The sequence below is a fragment of the Acinonyx jubatus genome, chromosome D4 (assembly GCF_027475565.1).
Source record: "Acinonyx jubatus isolate Ajub_Pintada_27869175 chromosome D4, VMU_Ajub_asm_v1.0, whole genome shotgun sequence".
NCBI classification, from domain to species: Eukaryota; Metazoa; Chordata; class Mammalia; order Carnivora; family Felidae; genus Acinonyx; species Acinonyx jubatus.
This window is the reverse complement of record NC_069391.1, coordinates 90,649,906-90,665,915: the sequence shown is the minus strand read 5'-3', so window position 1 is coordinate 90,665,915 and position 16,010 is coordinate 90,649,906. Positions and strand designations below refer to the sequence as shown.

Genomic DNA, 16,010 nt, shown 5'->3' with positions numbered 1-16,010 from the left:
TGATTTCAGTCTAAAATGTGAAAACAACTGAAAGGACTTTTTATTTTAAAAGGTGATCTTTCTCTTCATAAACATTATCAGACCATTTGCAAGAATCTACAGTGTATGAATTTGTGAAGGTTGCTGACTACCCTGCTTGTACACTCTCTCTCTCAAAAACCAAATAATAAATAAAACTTAAAAAAAAAGTGTTTTAACAAAATGAGGGCCACATCTGTCCTTTCTTATCAAGAAAGAGTTGGACACAGAGTGCAGCTGTTGATCTGCAGTCCTGGGGGAGGGGCTGGGAGCAGCCTCCCCCCACCGAGGGTCCTGCTCCCCGCAGGGGAGGTGGCCCAGGGCAGCCGAGGAATGATTTGCCTTTTGCTGCTCCAAGAAGAGGGGCCAGCTGACATTTGCTCTTGAGAACCAGAATTTATCTCCCTTAGGAGGATTTTTAAAATAATCTCTACACCCAATGTGGGGCTTGAACTCATGACTTAGAGACCAAGAGACACGGGTTCTGCTGACTGAGCCAGCCCAGAGCCTCTCCTGGGCATACTGAAAGCTTTTCCTCTTAGTGTTCATTGCCTACTGGTCAATAACAAAACTCAACCTAGCAAATCTGAAGATCTAAGTGGCTTAGTTTTTTATTCTTATTAATTTTATTTTTTAAAATTTACATCCAAATTTGTTAGCATACAGTGAAACAATGATTTCAGGAGTAGATTCCTTAATGTCCCTTACCCATTTAGCCTAGCCCATCCCCCCTCCCACAACCCCTCCAGTAACCCTCAGTTTGTTCTCCATATTTATGAGTCTCTTCTGTTTTGTCCCCCTCCCTGTTTTTATATTATTTGTTTCCCTTCCCTTATGTTCATATTTTTGTCCCTTAAAGTCCTCATGAGTGAGGTCATATGATTTTTGTCTTTCTCTGACTAATTTCACTTAGCATAATACCCTCCAGTTCCATCCACGTAGCTGCAAATGGCAAGATTTCATTCTTTTTGATTGCCCAGTAATACTCCATTGTATAGATATACCACATCTTCTTTATCCATTCATCCATCCAAGAGCATTTGGGCTCTTTCCATACTTTGGCTATTGTCGGTAGTGCTGCTATAAACATGGGGGTGCAAGTGTCCCTTCAAAACAGCACACCTGTATCCCGTGGATAAATGCCTAGTAGTGCAATTGCTGGGTCGTAGGGTAGTTCTATTTTTAGTTTTTTGAGGAACCTCCATACTGTTTTCCAGAGTGTCTGCACCAGCTTGCATTCCCATAAGTGGCTTTATTTTTTAACGTCTTTTTATTTTGAGAGAGAGAGAGAGAGAGAGAGAGAGAGAGAGAGAGAGAGAGAGAGAGAGAGAGAGATTGCAAGCAGGGGAGGAGCAGAGGGAGTGGAAGAGAGTCCCAACTTGAGGTTCAAACTCACAAACCATGAACTCACGACCTGAGCTGAAATCAAGAGTTGATGCTTAACCGACTGATCCACCCAGGTGGCTTTATTTTATTCTATTTTATATTTGTTTTATTTATTATTTATTCACTTATTTATTAAATGAATCGGCAACGGCCAACACCCGTCCTAGGGCATAGAGTGTCGGTGTGCAGAGCCGTGAAAGGTTGTAGGTAGAGGTGGGGACAAAAATCCCTCTGCAGAAGAAAAGGACTGTTGCACAGGAGGCTGACTGCAGGGGGAGGGCAAGGGGTCATCCTCTCCAGGTGGCAGACTCCCTGGCCACTGGAAAAGCACACGTCCTGAGTGGTGGGTGAGGTCCACTCCACAGGAGGGGTCGTTGAAAGGGCAGTTAAGATTAGGAATCGGCCCTGGTTTGGGGACTCGGTCAAAGTGACACCATTTTGGGTCTACGGGTTTCCTAACACTGGCTCCCGCAACATCACCATGGGCACGGCGGCACTGCAAGTGCGCGAGCTGGATTAATCATTCTGAATTGAGCTGACGTCAAAGGCGGAGGGAAAAAGCCGTCCTCCGCCAGACTTTCACGTCCTGATGCGCTCAGCCGGAGCACTTCGCACGCGGGGATGCGTGTTCAGAAGGCTTTCAGCTGTGGATCACACGTGCTAGGAATTCATCTGTTTAGAACATTTGAACCTCCTCGCCTCAGGGGAGGGGGGATCCGAAGAACTGAAGAGAGCAGAATTCTTGGCTTTTGATTTACCAAGTGGGCTTCTCAAGGCAGAGGTTGTAGTTTGGGGCAGAAACCGGAAGTGTTCGAGCCGGGTTTGAGACTCAAATGCCAGTCCCTAAGGACACCTGGGATTTGGGGATGTGGCAAGAGCAAATGAGGACAGCCCTGCCCTCCTGAGATCAAGTGCTCTCCTCCTCCCAGGCCGAGAAGTCTGGTGACACCGCGAAGGATCGAGACCCTGAGAGTCAGGGGTGGGACAGATCACCGGGGAGGAGCCTCTCCCCGTTGGTCTAGTCCTGGCCGCGGGCTTCATGCCAGAGAGGTTACCCTGGACGTGTGTTGTCCTCTGGAATGCCAGTGCTCACTGTGTGTGCCCAGACTTTGCTCAGCCTCTCTGGGTCACCCTCACACCCAGAAGAGGTGTGGTGAGGCCCAGCATCATGCCTGGCAGGGACACTAACCTCACACACTGAAACTGAAGTTGGTGGAAGGCCAGCCTTGAAGGCACATTGTGAAAATAACTTGCTGAGGGTCATTGTTTGCTAGCACTGTGGCTCCACAGATTTAATCTCTCCCATTGTATGCTTATTACTCCCATTTTTAAATTAAAAAAGGGAGCCTTTATGTCCTTGAGGCCAATAAGGCCAGGGAAGAGGGTGCGGGGCTCTTTGCTCCAGCCTAGTAAACAAGGTGTGCCCCCGAGGGACAGGGACAACACACACGTGCACCACTCCAGACCCTAGGGAAAGCTTGTTCTGGATTTCTAGGGAAGTCATTTGTGGATGATACAGGCTGATATTTAAACATGATAGAGAATAAACGTAAAAGATTTTGGCTATCTGACAATGAAAGCCACGTTAAAAACATGGAGATATGTTTAAAAACAAAGTCAAAATTAATTGTTTCTAGTCCTTAAAGTTATAATCTATAATTCTTTTTTAAAAATACTTATGTATTGGGGTGCCTGGGTGGCTCAGTCGGTTAAGTGTCTGACTTTGGCTCAGGTCATGATCTCACGGTTCGTGGGTTTGAGCCCCACGTCGGGCTCTGTGCTGACAGCTCAGAGCCTGGAGCCTGCTTCAGATTCTTTATCTCCCTCTCTCTGCCCCTCCCCTGCTCGCACTCTGTCTCTCTCTCAAAAATAGATAAACATTAAAAAAAATTTTAAGGGGCGCCTGGTTGGCTCAATTCTTGGTTTCGGCTCAGGTCATGATCTCATCATCGTGAGTTCAAGCTCTGCATCAGGCTCCACGGTGACAGTGAGGAGCCTGCTGGGGATTGTCTACCTCTTTCTGTCCCTCCCCTGCTTGCCCTCTCTGACTCTCAAAGTAAATAAATACATTTTAAAAATTAAAAAAAAAAAGTTTATTTGAGAGAGAGGGAGAGAGACACAGAGAGAGCTTGCGTGTGTGCATGAACTGGGGAGGGGCATAGAGAGAATGGAGAGGGAAAATCCCCAGCTCTGTGCTGTCAGCGCAGAGCTGGATGCAGGGCTCGAACTTACAACTGTGAGATCATGACCCGAGCTGAAACCAACAGTCAGACGCTTAACTGACCGAGCCACCCAGGTGCCCCATAATCTGTAATTCTAAATTCCTAAAGAACAACAAAAAAAAGTTTTCTGAACATGAGAGGAAAAAATGTATTATCTCATCATAGGTAAGGTCTTTCTAAACATGGTAAAAACTGAAGAAGTGATATAAGAGTAATAAATTTGTTTGTATAAAACTTTTTAAAGCTTTGCATGAGAACAGATACCAGGAAAAAAAAAGGACAAATGAAAAGTTAGGTAAAAATTTTGCTAGCATATGATAAAAGACTAATATTCTTCAATGTGTAAAGAGTTTTTGTAAATAAAGGAGAAAAATAAAATAAAAATCCAAATGGAAGAGTAGACTGAGGCCATGGACAATAAATAAGAAATAGCTATCCAATGACTTTTTTCTGTTCGATTCTTTTATTTAAAATTTTTTTAAAGTTTATTTCTTTTGAGAGAGAGAGAGAGAGAGGGCGCACAAATAGGGGAGGGGCAGGGAGAATCCCAAGCAGGCTCTTCACTGCCAGCACAGAGCCTGAGTGGGACTTGAACTCATGAACTGCGAGATCATGACCTGAGCTGAAACCAAGAGTCAGACGCTTAACCCACTGAGCTACCCAGGTGCCCCATGTTTTATCCTTTTATTTAGCAGCTTATTTTAAGATATAATTCATGTACTAGACAATTCACCCACTTATAATGTACAATTCAATGGCATTTGAAGGGGAGTATATTCGTATCATCCATCACCACAATTCTGGAGCATTTTAATTACCACCCCCCCCCCCCCCCGCCCCCACCCCGTGCTGGGCAGTCACTGGTTTACTTTCTGTCTCTATGGATTTGCCTGTTAGGGACATTTATAGAAGTGGAACCATACCATATATGGCCCTTTTGATAGTTGATGACATTGCGCATCTTTTCCTGTGCTTACTGGCCATTTGCTGATTGTATTGGGAGAATTATCTACTCCAACCCTTGGTCCATTCTTAATTGAGTTGTTTGTTGTTTTATAATTGTAAGTTCTTTATATGTTCTATATACAAGCCTTCTATCCCAAGCAGGGTCCATGCTATCAGTATTGAGCCAGACATGGGACTTGAAATCATGACTGTGAGATCATGACCTGAGCCAAAATCAAGAGTCAGACGCTCAACCAACTGAGCCACCCAAGTACCCCTGTAGGAAGTTTCAAAATTGAGAAGTGTGATTCCTCAAATTTTATTCTTTTTTTTCAATATTGCTTTGACTATGCTGGATCCCTTAAATTTGCATACAAATTGGTCAATTTTTGCAAAAATAGTTAGATGGGATTTTGATAAGGATTGCACTGAACCCAGAGATCAATTTCGGGGGGATCACAATCTATAAACATTAAGTCTTTTGGTCTGTGACTCAGTTCTTTAATTCCAACACAACTTATTTGGCAGTTTTCAGGGTATAAATTTGCATTTCTTTTATTAAATTTATTCCTATTTTAGTCTTTTGAAATCTATTATAAAAGGAATATTTAAAAAAATTTTTTTAAAGTTTATTCTTTTTTGAGAGAAGAAGAGTACACATGAACACAAGTGGGGAATGGGGGGGGGGGGAGAGAGACAGGAAGACTGAGGATCCAAAGCAGGCTCCATGCTGTTAGCACAGAGCCCTGTGTGGGGCTCAAACTGACAAACCACGAGATCATGACCTGAGCTGAAGTCGACACTTAACCAACTGAGCTGCCCAGTTGCCCCAGGAGTATTTTTTTTAATTAAAATTTTTTTTCATTTGTCTTTAAAATCAAGTATAGTTGACATACGTTACATGACTTTCAGGTGTAGAGCATCATGATTCCACAAGTCTATAGGCTATGCTGTGCTCCCCACAATTGTGGTATTATCACCATACGACACTATCATAGTACCACTGACTACGTTCCTTGGGCTATGCCTTTTATTCCTATGACTTAGTCATTCTGTAACTGGAAGCCTATGTCTCCCACTCCCCTCCCCCCATTTTGTCCGTCTGTCTACCCCATTCCCCTCTGGCAATCACCAGTTTGTTCTGTGCATTTATGGGTCTGTTTCTGCTTTGTTTTGTTTTTTTTAGATTCCACATATACGTGAAATAATATGGTATTTGTCTGGTTTATCATAATACCATCTAGGTCCATCCACAGTGTAGGAACGGTCTTCTTAATTTCACTTTCAGTTTGCTCATGGCTACTACACAAACCCACAATTGACTTCTGTGTATTGATCTTATATCCTGCAACTTTGTGAACTCCTTTATTACTTCTAATAGTTTTTAGTGGATTCCTTAGGATCAAATGACTTTTAAACACATGGAAAAAGACCGGTTTCTCTTATAATAAGAGAAATGCAAATGTAAAGTATCATGAGATATGGTTTTGTTCACCTACTACATTGGCCAAGATCTAAAATTCTGGAGGCTCCTGGGCGTCTCAGTCTGTTGAGTGTCCAACTTCGGTTCGGGTCATGATCTCGTGGTTTGTGGGTTTAAGCTCTGACCTGGGCTCTGCGCTGACAGCTCAGAGCCTGTTTCAGATTCTGTCTCCCCCCGCCCCTACCCTGCTTGTGCACGTGCACACACTCTCTCAACAGTGAATAAACATTTTTAAAAAAAGATCTAAAATTCTGATATCATTGTATAGGTTGCAATCTATGAACACATGTACCTCATTCATCAACCCCACTTCCAGGGGTGTACCCTACAGCACCTGTCTTCCAGGTTGCACACAGTACTGCTGGGGAGGCACAAATGCTAAAGAGTATGTGGTATGCAGGCCCGTCACCGTTTGGTTCCATTTTTGCAAAGTTCGAAAACAGTCAAAACTAATCTGCTGAGAGAAATCAGCAGAGTTGTATTATCCTCATAACAGTTGATCAAGATCTTTAGGACGTGTTTTAAATGAGGATTTTGTCCTTCTTAACCCAACGGTAATACCACCCAATGAAGCAGTAACTCCCCACTATCGAGTATCCAGTTTGCTGGTGGCTTGGAAGTTATTACTATATTATCCTTCCCAAAAGCACTCCGTTCAGCCCAAATCCTGTCCCCCAGCATTATTATCAGGGCCTTCCACATCGTCTCTTGTATTTCCTGATTCTCTAAATTCTCTCGAGCCCTAGACAGACTCGGCAGCCACCCCACAAAGCCGACTGAACATCTTCAGTCGTCTCCTCCTGGATGGTGAAACTCCCTTGTGTGTGTGTAGGGCTGTACAGGGTTTATTTTGATCCTTGACACAACCTTGTGAGCATAGGTAATGAGAACTGAAACTGCCCAGCGTGCTGGCATTTGAGCCCTTGATAAGCCCCGCGTCCTAATAAATCCACATGATCCAGTATTCCCAGAACAAGTCATACCTTCACATAATAAATAGCTGTCGGGTCCTTCCTGCCCTGTAGGAGGTATATTGATGAGGACAGCAGCTCTTGTCCCTGCCATCTAGACTTTATAACAGGGTGGGGAACAGGCAATGCACATGTAAACCAATCAGTGCGCTACGTAAGCACCAACGAGCATCGGTGCTCCAAAGAGAAATGAACAAGGACGTGTGTAAAAGAGAACAGCAGAGAACCGCCCACTTGTGCAGGTGGTCATGGGAGGCTTCTGAGGAGACACCTGAAAGCATTTCTTTGCCTGCAGTGTAGAAAATGACCCGGAGGGAGGCAGGAGCCAACCGGGGAGGAAGCTGCACAGTTGACCAGACGGCCGACCTGTGCTCCTGAGGTTTCTCTTGGGGTCACTCTTTCAGTAAACATTTCCCTAGAGCAATGCGAGATTCCCTCCACCGAGCATATTCTTGTGGACTCGGACGTACTGTCCCTTCTTTCTGGTCCCACTGCTGACCGTGTCTGCAGGCTCTGGTCACCTCCGCACTGGATGACAGCCCTAGACCTCTGCAGAGTGTATATCAACGTGGCTTTTGGTCAGAGATCTAGCCCCAGTGCCTTATGAGGACCATCTGAGAACAGATGCCTCTGTCCTGGCCAGGCCACCATCACATCAGGATTCACACAAGGATGCCTAATTAGTGTAGCCATAAACCTGTAGCCACAGGTGGGAGTGGCAGGGCCAGCAGGAGCTCTGATTAAGATCAGAAGGACTGATGTGTTAGACATGGAAGAACCCTGAATGCTCCCAGTTCATCAGCCTCGGCCCCCACAGCCTGGGAGTAGCAGGGCATTGGGTCAGTTGGAGGAGGTGACCCAGGTGGCCAATGGTGAGAGAGCATCCTTACCTACAAGGTAACTAGCAGACTGTCAAACTCATCCACCTAGTTACACGAATAGAGAATTATTCCTGTGTGTAGCATGCATGATGCGTTTAGAATACTTTTTGCCACGTTCAAGAATTGGATTATTTTATGATAAACGTAACTACTCTGAAAAAGCTTCTGAAGACTGGTTTCCAACGATCACATCAATGTCAGCGGGGTAAGTACACCAATACATCAAGGTTCGCTGCGGGTCTGAGCTCACCCCACTCTCACACCACAGATGTGCTCATCTCTGGGGCAGAAATTCCCTTCTCCCCAAGTGGGAGCCCAGGGACTCAATATTAAGAGACATATGCCTCATAGAGGTTTGGAACGGTTAACATGCCAATTGATACTTGCCAGAAATAAAGTTCCCGCAGGAGGAAAAATACATGTAGGCTTTTCTGACCTAATCTCCAGAAGTCAAGTGTGGTTGGGAAACTTGCAGAAACTAGCTCTATATTTAAGTTTCTGGAAATGCTTGGTCAATGAGCTGGAAGACAGCAGGGGATGCTTACTTAGCACCCTAGAGATTCATGAGATAACTGGGGCTCCGCCCAACTTTTCCAAACTGTTATTTTGAAAAATTTCAGTTTTCCAGACTCGTTTGAATTGGACAATGAACCACATACACTCATCACAAAATGTTAGCATTTTTGTTACATTTGCTTTATCTCTCTGTAAAATACATACATTTCTGAACCATCTGACCATCTGAAAGTTGTGGCCACTAGGACTCTTGATTTTTCAAATAATCCAAGACAAACCTCCTAAGGACAAGGGCATTCTCGTGACAGACATCGTCACACTGACACATTAAGGATAATTCAATAATACTCTCTCTGAAATACATTCCATATGTAAAATCCTTTAACTGTTCCCCTCATCTCTTTGGTTGCTTCTTTCCTTTAAAGTAGTGTAGGTTCGAGGGTCATGTGATGGATTTGGTTGCAGTCTCCTGTGTCTGGCCTGATTCCCTAGCTTTTCTCATTTTCTCCCAATATTTTTGGCAGATTTAAATGGGTGTAATTTTTGACATTCAGCAGGCTAATGAGCAAGGCTTCTGAGGGGCGGGGGTGAGATACTTCTGGCAGGAATGGTGGTTGCGTACCTTGGAAGTGCCACCCTAGCAGACATAGGGTGGCTCACCTCCCTGGCCTGTGCGTTGTCTCCCAGTGACCATCGCTAGAGGCAAAATTTAAACCAGGACTTCTTCAGGAGGGAGGGGATGGGCTGACACATTTAGCTTTGCCTGGAGACATTTCTGGTTGTCAAAATGTTGGGGAAGGTGTGTGCTCAGGGCATCTGGTCAGTAGAGGCCAGGGACGCTGCCAAACATCCTCCTTAAAAAAGAAGTACTCAGCCTCAGATGTCCATAGTGGCAAGGTGGAGAAACCCAGGGGATGCCACTGCAGTGTTCCAACCAGTGGACTCTTCCGCACCTACCTCTTTCCCGTTCCTCTGGGCTCCTGATGTGCTCCATGCACGTGAAACACAAGTGAAAGCATCAACCCTTCAACACATCCCCACTGGTGAGCACAGCGACACGCTTCCGTATTTGTGTCTAAACTGGCCCTCTAGTTGGCCTGTGAACTCCCTGTGCTCGCCAAGTGTGTCACCTGAGATGAGCTTTAATTGCTTGAGCAGGCACATATCAGTCTTATTTGAGAGGAAAGAAGAAGGTGCCAGTAAAATCCCAGAGGGCATTGCCAACTAGCAGCTCGCTGGGCCGCACGTGGGAGCCTAGTGTGTTCTCCAAAAGTCCTGTCATCCGACCTGACAGCAGTCCGTGAGGCGGCTTACTACGAGGTGGCTGCCCGTTGGCGCTCGAGGAACCAAGTCCCCTCTGTGCCCTGCTCCCAGCTCGAAGACACCTCGCTAGTGGGGGGCCGGGGGCGGGGGGGGGGAGGGGAGAGATCCGGAGAGTGGAGGACTATGCGCACAGAGCTCCAGGGTGGAGTGCGGGGGTGGGGGTTGGGGTTCAGACCCAGGATTCAGCTCCTGCACTCATCTCATCAGGAGTCAAAACTGTTTCTCTTTTCCTTCCTCTCCCCATGCTCCCGCAAACAAACAACAAAACACTCAAAGGGCATCTTGGGTAAAACAAGTCAAACGAGTTCTCGAGAGACCTTGGGAACGCCTGGTTCCCAGTTTCGGAGGAGAGCTAGGCTACTTCTCTTGTGTGTGTCGGGGGCTGGGTTCTCAAGGTCACAGGTGGGTGGACAAGGCCCGGGTTCCTCCCCCCCATCCCCGGCGGGACAGAAGTGGGTGGGCGAGGCCCGGGTCTGGTCCGAACGGGACCCCGGTCCGCAGAGCGCCCCTCCCCCTCCCGGCAGGGTAGGTGGGTGGGCGAGGCCCGGCGGCGGCGCAGTGCGGCCGCGGGTCCGCGCACGGGGAAGGGGCCGGGCTGGGGCTGGCGCCCTACCCGGCGTGTGGCCAGTGTCAACGCAGCCACGGCTCAGCCCGCGGACGCCCCTACCACCGTACCCGGCCTCATCCACCCGGGCGGCGTGCGCGCTGCAGGACGACTTACTGCTTAGATCCAAGAATGAGGAGGGCAGGTCCATCCGCGAAAGTCCTCCCACTGAACGAAAACGAAACTTCCCAGGATGCCTGACTTCCGGCGCGAGCCCTGGCGCCCCAGGCTCCCGGGGCTCGACGCCCCGAACACCGCCCCTTCCCGGCGCACACCCGGGGGCCGGCCCCGCGCGCCCTCCCCGGGGCCCCGCCCAGCTGCCCCCGGCGCCACCAGGTGAGAGCCCCGCCCGGCCCCGCCCCGGCCGCCCACGCCGCCACCGGGAGAGAGCGGCGTCGGGCCCGCCCTGCTCCGTCCCGCCAGCCCAGCTGCCAGGTGAGCGGCGCCAGACCCCATCGCCCACTAGGCCCGTGAGAGCCGCACCAGCCCCGCCGCCAGGTGAGCAGTTCCCAGCCCTGCCCGCTCGCTGGGCCCCTTCCGGCCCCCAGGCCTCGTCCCGCGCCATCCCTTCGCATCCGCCCGACCGCCGGGTGAGTGGCGCCATTCCCCGCCCGGCCGCCGGGACAGGTCCAGCTTCGTCCGGCCCGCCCTACCCGCCGCCAGGTGAGCAGCCCCAGGCTCCGCCCGCCGCCCGCCGGGCTCCACCCAGCCGCCAGGCCCTGTCGCGCTCCGTCCCGCCTCTTCTCCGCCTCGCGGCCTGGTGAGTCGCACCAGGCCCAGTCCCGCCTCCCGCCTAGCCCGGCTCCCAGGCCGTGTACCGCTGCGGCGCCAGGCCCCGCCCCGCCTGCAGGTGAGCTGCCCCTGATCCGCTCGGGGCTCCAGGCCGCGCCCCGAGGCCCTCTAGGCTCCGCCCTGCCGCCAGACCCCGCCCGCCGTCTGCGGCGCCTGCGCAGTGCGGCCCGTTGGGCCGGGGCCGGGCGGCGCGGCCGGCGCAGTCGGCGAGCGCAGTGCGCGTGCGCCGTGCGGCCGGGGGCGGGCGGCGGCGGCCGCGGAGCGGAGCGGGGGCGGGGCGGCGCCGTCTGGCTCGGTCGGGCCGGGGCGGGAGTGCGGCGCGGGACGGCGGGGCCCGCGGGCTGCGGACGGCGGCCTCGGCGGCCGGCAGGTGAGGCCCGCGTGCCGCGGGTCGGAGGGTGGAGAGCGAGGGCCGCGAGGGGGGCGCGGGCGGGGCGCGCTGCGGGGCGGCGGCGGAGCCCGGGGAGCGGCGGCCGGGCCGCGGTGCATTGTCCGGGCGCGGGCGGCGCCTGCACAGCGCCCCCTGCCGGCCGGGCCTCGGGTGGGGGGCCTCGGGCTCCGGCCGCGCGCCTTTGTTCGCCGCCCCCGCCAACATGGCGGCCGCCCGGCCCGCCCGGCCGCGGGCCCCGCGCGCTTTGTTCCGCAGGCCTGGGCGCCGGCGGGCGGGGGGCGGCGGGGGCGGGGCGCAGGAGCGTTGCATAACCGGCCGGGCGTGGCGCGGGACGGGACGGGACCCCCCCCCCGGGCGGGGGGAGGGGCGGGGCGCTGCGGGCTCGGGTCGCCCCCCCGCCCCGCCCCCGCCCCCGCCCGGGGCCGCCCCTCGCGCCCCAGCCTCCCGAGTGACCTTGAGCGCGCTGCGCCCCGGGCGCCGGGATGGATGGGGCGACGCAGAAGCTGCGCAGTGCTCGGGGTGGGCTCTGGGGGCCCCGGTGGGAGCGGCCGCAAGGGGGGCGCACCACGCATGTTGACGCAGCGGGGTCGTGCGGACGCGGTGTCGCGTGCTGTGCGCTGGGGGACCTGGGGTCGGAGCGGGAGTTTCCATGCACATCGGGGTGGGATACGCGGGTGGAGGGGCTGCGCTAGCGGGAGCATCAGGAGGCGGCACCGGGCACACTCGAGCGTGTGACGCCACGGCAGCTGGAGACGACATACCTTCCGAGACGTGAACACCTGTAACTTTCCTGTGTTGGAATTTTCTGGAAGGAACTCTGGTCTGGAAAGGGTGGAGGGAGAGGGCTGTGACCGCTTTCCACACAGCTTTTGTTAGGAAATGGAAGTCCAGCCTGCCCTTGGTGGTGTATCCCGGGGCAGGTTGAGTTTGAGAATGCTCTTAGAGGTTGTGAGCATCCTTTTAGAGGTGGTGACACTTCACATGGGGTCACATCAACCAGGAACCTCCTCAGTTCCTTCCCCCAGCCTTGGCTGATGGGCAGACACCCCGAAATTGGAAGAGCCAGGAGTTTACAGAAAACATTCGTTATTAGACTTGATAACGAGCAAAGGTCGCACAATGTTTATGTCAAAATTATGGATAGTAGGTATTAATTTCTAGTGAGAAATAAAATAGAATGTTTTTAGTTTTGGTCTTGAGTAGCGGAATGGTTACTGTTAAGATGTTGTGAAATGTGTAAGGTAAAAAAGGCCTGTAGTTCTCTTATGTTTAATATATATTTGTCTATATATGTATATATATTTTTCAAAGCTTTGGATAAATTCCAGAAATTCCACCACTACTGCTTCTGACAGTACCCTTAGTTACCAATTCAGAATAAGGCATTTAGTTAGTTTTGGAATATCTGAAGTGTTGTTTAAGGTAGTGTCTCTGTGACTCTAGATCTAAGATATACTACAGGAAAAACAGAGGGTTCCTTGGTCACCTAAATTTGGGAAACAGTGCTGTGTTTTGCCCTCCATTAGGGTCACAATTCATTTCATCGAATTAAGGGCCTTGAGAAATACTGCAGTACTGTTCCCATGGTCGGTGGCAGATCTCTTTTTGATGTGTTTTTAATGGAACATTTGTTAACACCCGTGAAATTCAGGTGACGATGAAGTGTTGGTCATTGCTGTCCATACAGAGCGTCTTAGATAATGGTACCTGTCCCGTAAGTGTGAACTGGGACGCTGATGGGGTTTGTGTGTGCCTGTGCATCTTAGGGCAGTATCTCAAATTTGGCTCTTAGTCATAAGATATGAGAATTATTAACCTGAAGTCTTAAGTTGAGAAATTTGATAATAGTGTTTTCAGTTTCCGGTGATTTACTTGATTGTCCATCATTTGCAGCTTCACCCACTGTACTTCTTAATTGTTAGCAGTTTTTTGTTGGTACATTAAAATTACATGGTAGGGATGCTGTATCTGAAGAATTAATCACATGGGTTATTTAGAGATTAAAAATAATGCTGTTGAGTATTTCTTTTGGTTTAGCTGTTAACAGGATCTTGATTTGCTGAGAAAGAGCAGTTAATACATATCTACGTAAATACTTGCTTATGTTTATTGATGCTTAATTAAATGTTTTCTTTCCCTGTTCCTTGAATGAGAAGAACTTGGAAGAGGGAATCAACTATTTTGCCCAAGTATGTTTTTCAATTTGGCAGACGTTACGGTGTTGTGAGAAGGCTGTGGGCTCTGGAGTTGGCCACGGAGATAGTGTGGCCTTCAACTCTGCGGTGTCTGGGTGGAAATCCAGCCCCACTCCGTCCTGGTCTGAAGCCACACAACTGATTCCCACTCCCACCCCGCCACCTCTTGGCCTTTTGAACTTGCCATTTCTGAGTTGTCACACGAGGCCATCTTGAGCATATACTGAATTTGTAGGGTTCCCGGTGCAGTCCTGAAATGCAACAGCCCCTGCCAGTCATTGTTGATTTCCTTTTCTTCCTGCTTTTGAACTTTGCATGGTATTTTTAATGTTGAAGTGAACAGTTTGATAAGTTGTGCCCCAGTATTCAATGCAATTTTTAATTGAATCTTTGTTCTTAATAAAATGAGTCATGTATGGGCATAATACATAAAGATGTGCCCTTGCAGACCTCTCAGTCTGGTGGGGAAGATCTGCCTGCATGTGGTGAGGGAATTTGATGCTGAGAGCATTTGGCGGAGAAGGCGATGCCCGAGAAGGATCAAGAGTATAGAGCAGGAGAGCAGAGAAGGACAGCCACAGCAGAGGTGTGCAGAGAGTGTTTGAGACCATCCTGGATTTGAATCCCAACCAAAGATTGCCCCGTGTTAGCATTTACTCCTATGCATGTGTTTATCTGTTAGATGGGGTTAGAACACCTACCTCATCAAGTGTAAACTTCTGGGTCCCTGTAGTAGGTGCCCTGTGGGTACCGATGCTGTTTATGATGACGTTACCAATGCTGACACCAGCTGTAGTTTGGCAGGGCCATTCTGTGTAGCAAGAATTTGGGGCTAGATTTGACGTAATTCTGCATACCATATCCAGGCAGTTGGTGTTTACCCTGTAGGTGGGGAAAGCCATTGGAAGGCATTAAGCAGCATGAAAGGTGGACTGAAGGAATCTGCCAGCACAGGATCTCTAGTCCAGCCTGTGGGAGGCGGTGGATGAAGTCATTTGGGACACGGGGAGTCAGTCTGGAGTCACTAGAATGTTGAATGTGATGAGTGTTTTGGGTGGAGGAGGTGGAGGGAGAGGAATACATTCAGCATATGTTTACTTTATCCAGATATCGAGAGTGTAAATGAAGAGACTAGTAAAATATTTTTTATACCATTTTAGGTGTTGTTAGATTGTAGTGTTGTCTTTTAGAAAGGCAGGACAACTTTTTAAAAAACTTAGATTGTATTTATAATAAGTTTTAGTTTGTTTATAGTTATATCCTTACAGCCTACGTGTAATTTTTGGACGTGTATGTATATGGCCTTGTGTATCTATAAATGATCTCTGTAGTCACAGGCATGTGAATCTACATGTCCATATGTTTTTATATTAGTTAGTCTTATTCTTAAATCATAGTAATTAATCTAGGTCCTGACAAGTGGTCAGAATGTCCTTTTTCCTGCGTACAGGATTGGGTTGTGAGTTGCTCTTTTTGCTTTTTCTCTTTAGACCACTGTGGACCCATGGGCTTTGGTATATTCAGTGTTTTAATCAAGTAGTCCTCATTCTTTTTCCTCGGCTTGTCTTAACTTGGGCACCATGCAGTCCCTTCAAGCTGGGTGTCTTCCCTTGGTGCCACCCCATTAATCTTTGAACCATTTTTTGCTTTCTGATACCAGATGCTTATGACTCACTTTGTGCTTTCTTTATCAGCCAGTTCTTTCAGCTGCTTTTATTGGAGAGTGGAAGTTAGATACCAAAATCTGGTTCTGTGTTTCCTTATTGCTACTGGGATGCCCCTACTTTCATTAGACAGATGTGGGAAATACATGCAACTTGATTTTGCATTGATGTTTCCAATTCGTATTTAACAACTCAGGGTTTTTCCTTTGAGTTCATCCTTTTTTCTCTAACATTGAAAATTTGCATTCTTTGCAACATTACTTCCCTTTGTCCTGCAGTGTAAATGACGTTTGGAAACACCAGTAACAGCATAGTGTTGGTTTGTATTTCATTATAGTCCTTTTGGTTCGTAAAATCTATCTACATAAGGATGCACGGTCGACATTTGGAATTCTGAAATGATTTGAAAATATTTTCTTTCTGATTCTTACCAATTTGATTATTAATTTGGTTTATTTTCACGAAATCTTTAGTGCTTAATGATTGCGTTCATTTTGTTTAATGTATTTTTTTTCAGTATGTAAAACATTTACGCAGTTCAGAAGCCAAAGCCGTGTTACAGAGGTATGGTCACATCATTCCATTCCTGTCTCCTGCACCGTTCCCCTCGTGCCCCCTT

General features: G+C 49.0%; 1 protein-coding gene across 4 annotated transcripts in view; it reads left to right on the top strand.

Moving 5' to 3' along the window:
- Nucleotides 1–10,663: 10,663 nt before the first annotated feature.
- The window catches only part of SPIN1 (spindlin 1), a 75,015-nt gene continuing 69,668 nt past the window's right edge, over nt 10,664–16,010 (top strand). The window contains exon 1 of one of the 4 annotated variants that reach the window (XM_053205372.1): nt 10,664–10,685. The gene's annotated coding sequence lies outside the window, so the exon portion shown is untranslated. Of the gene's footprint in view, nt 10,686–10,706; nt 10,848–11,356; nt 11,512–12,030; nt 12,052–16,010 lie in introns of those variants that run through there. The other 3 variants (XM_027041223.2, XM_053205371.1, XM_053205373.1) reach the window with 3 other exon arrangements.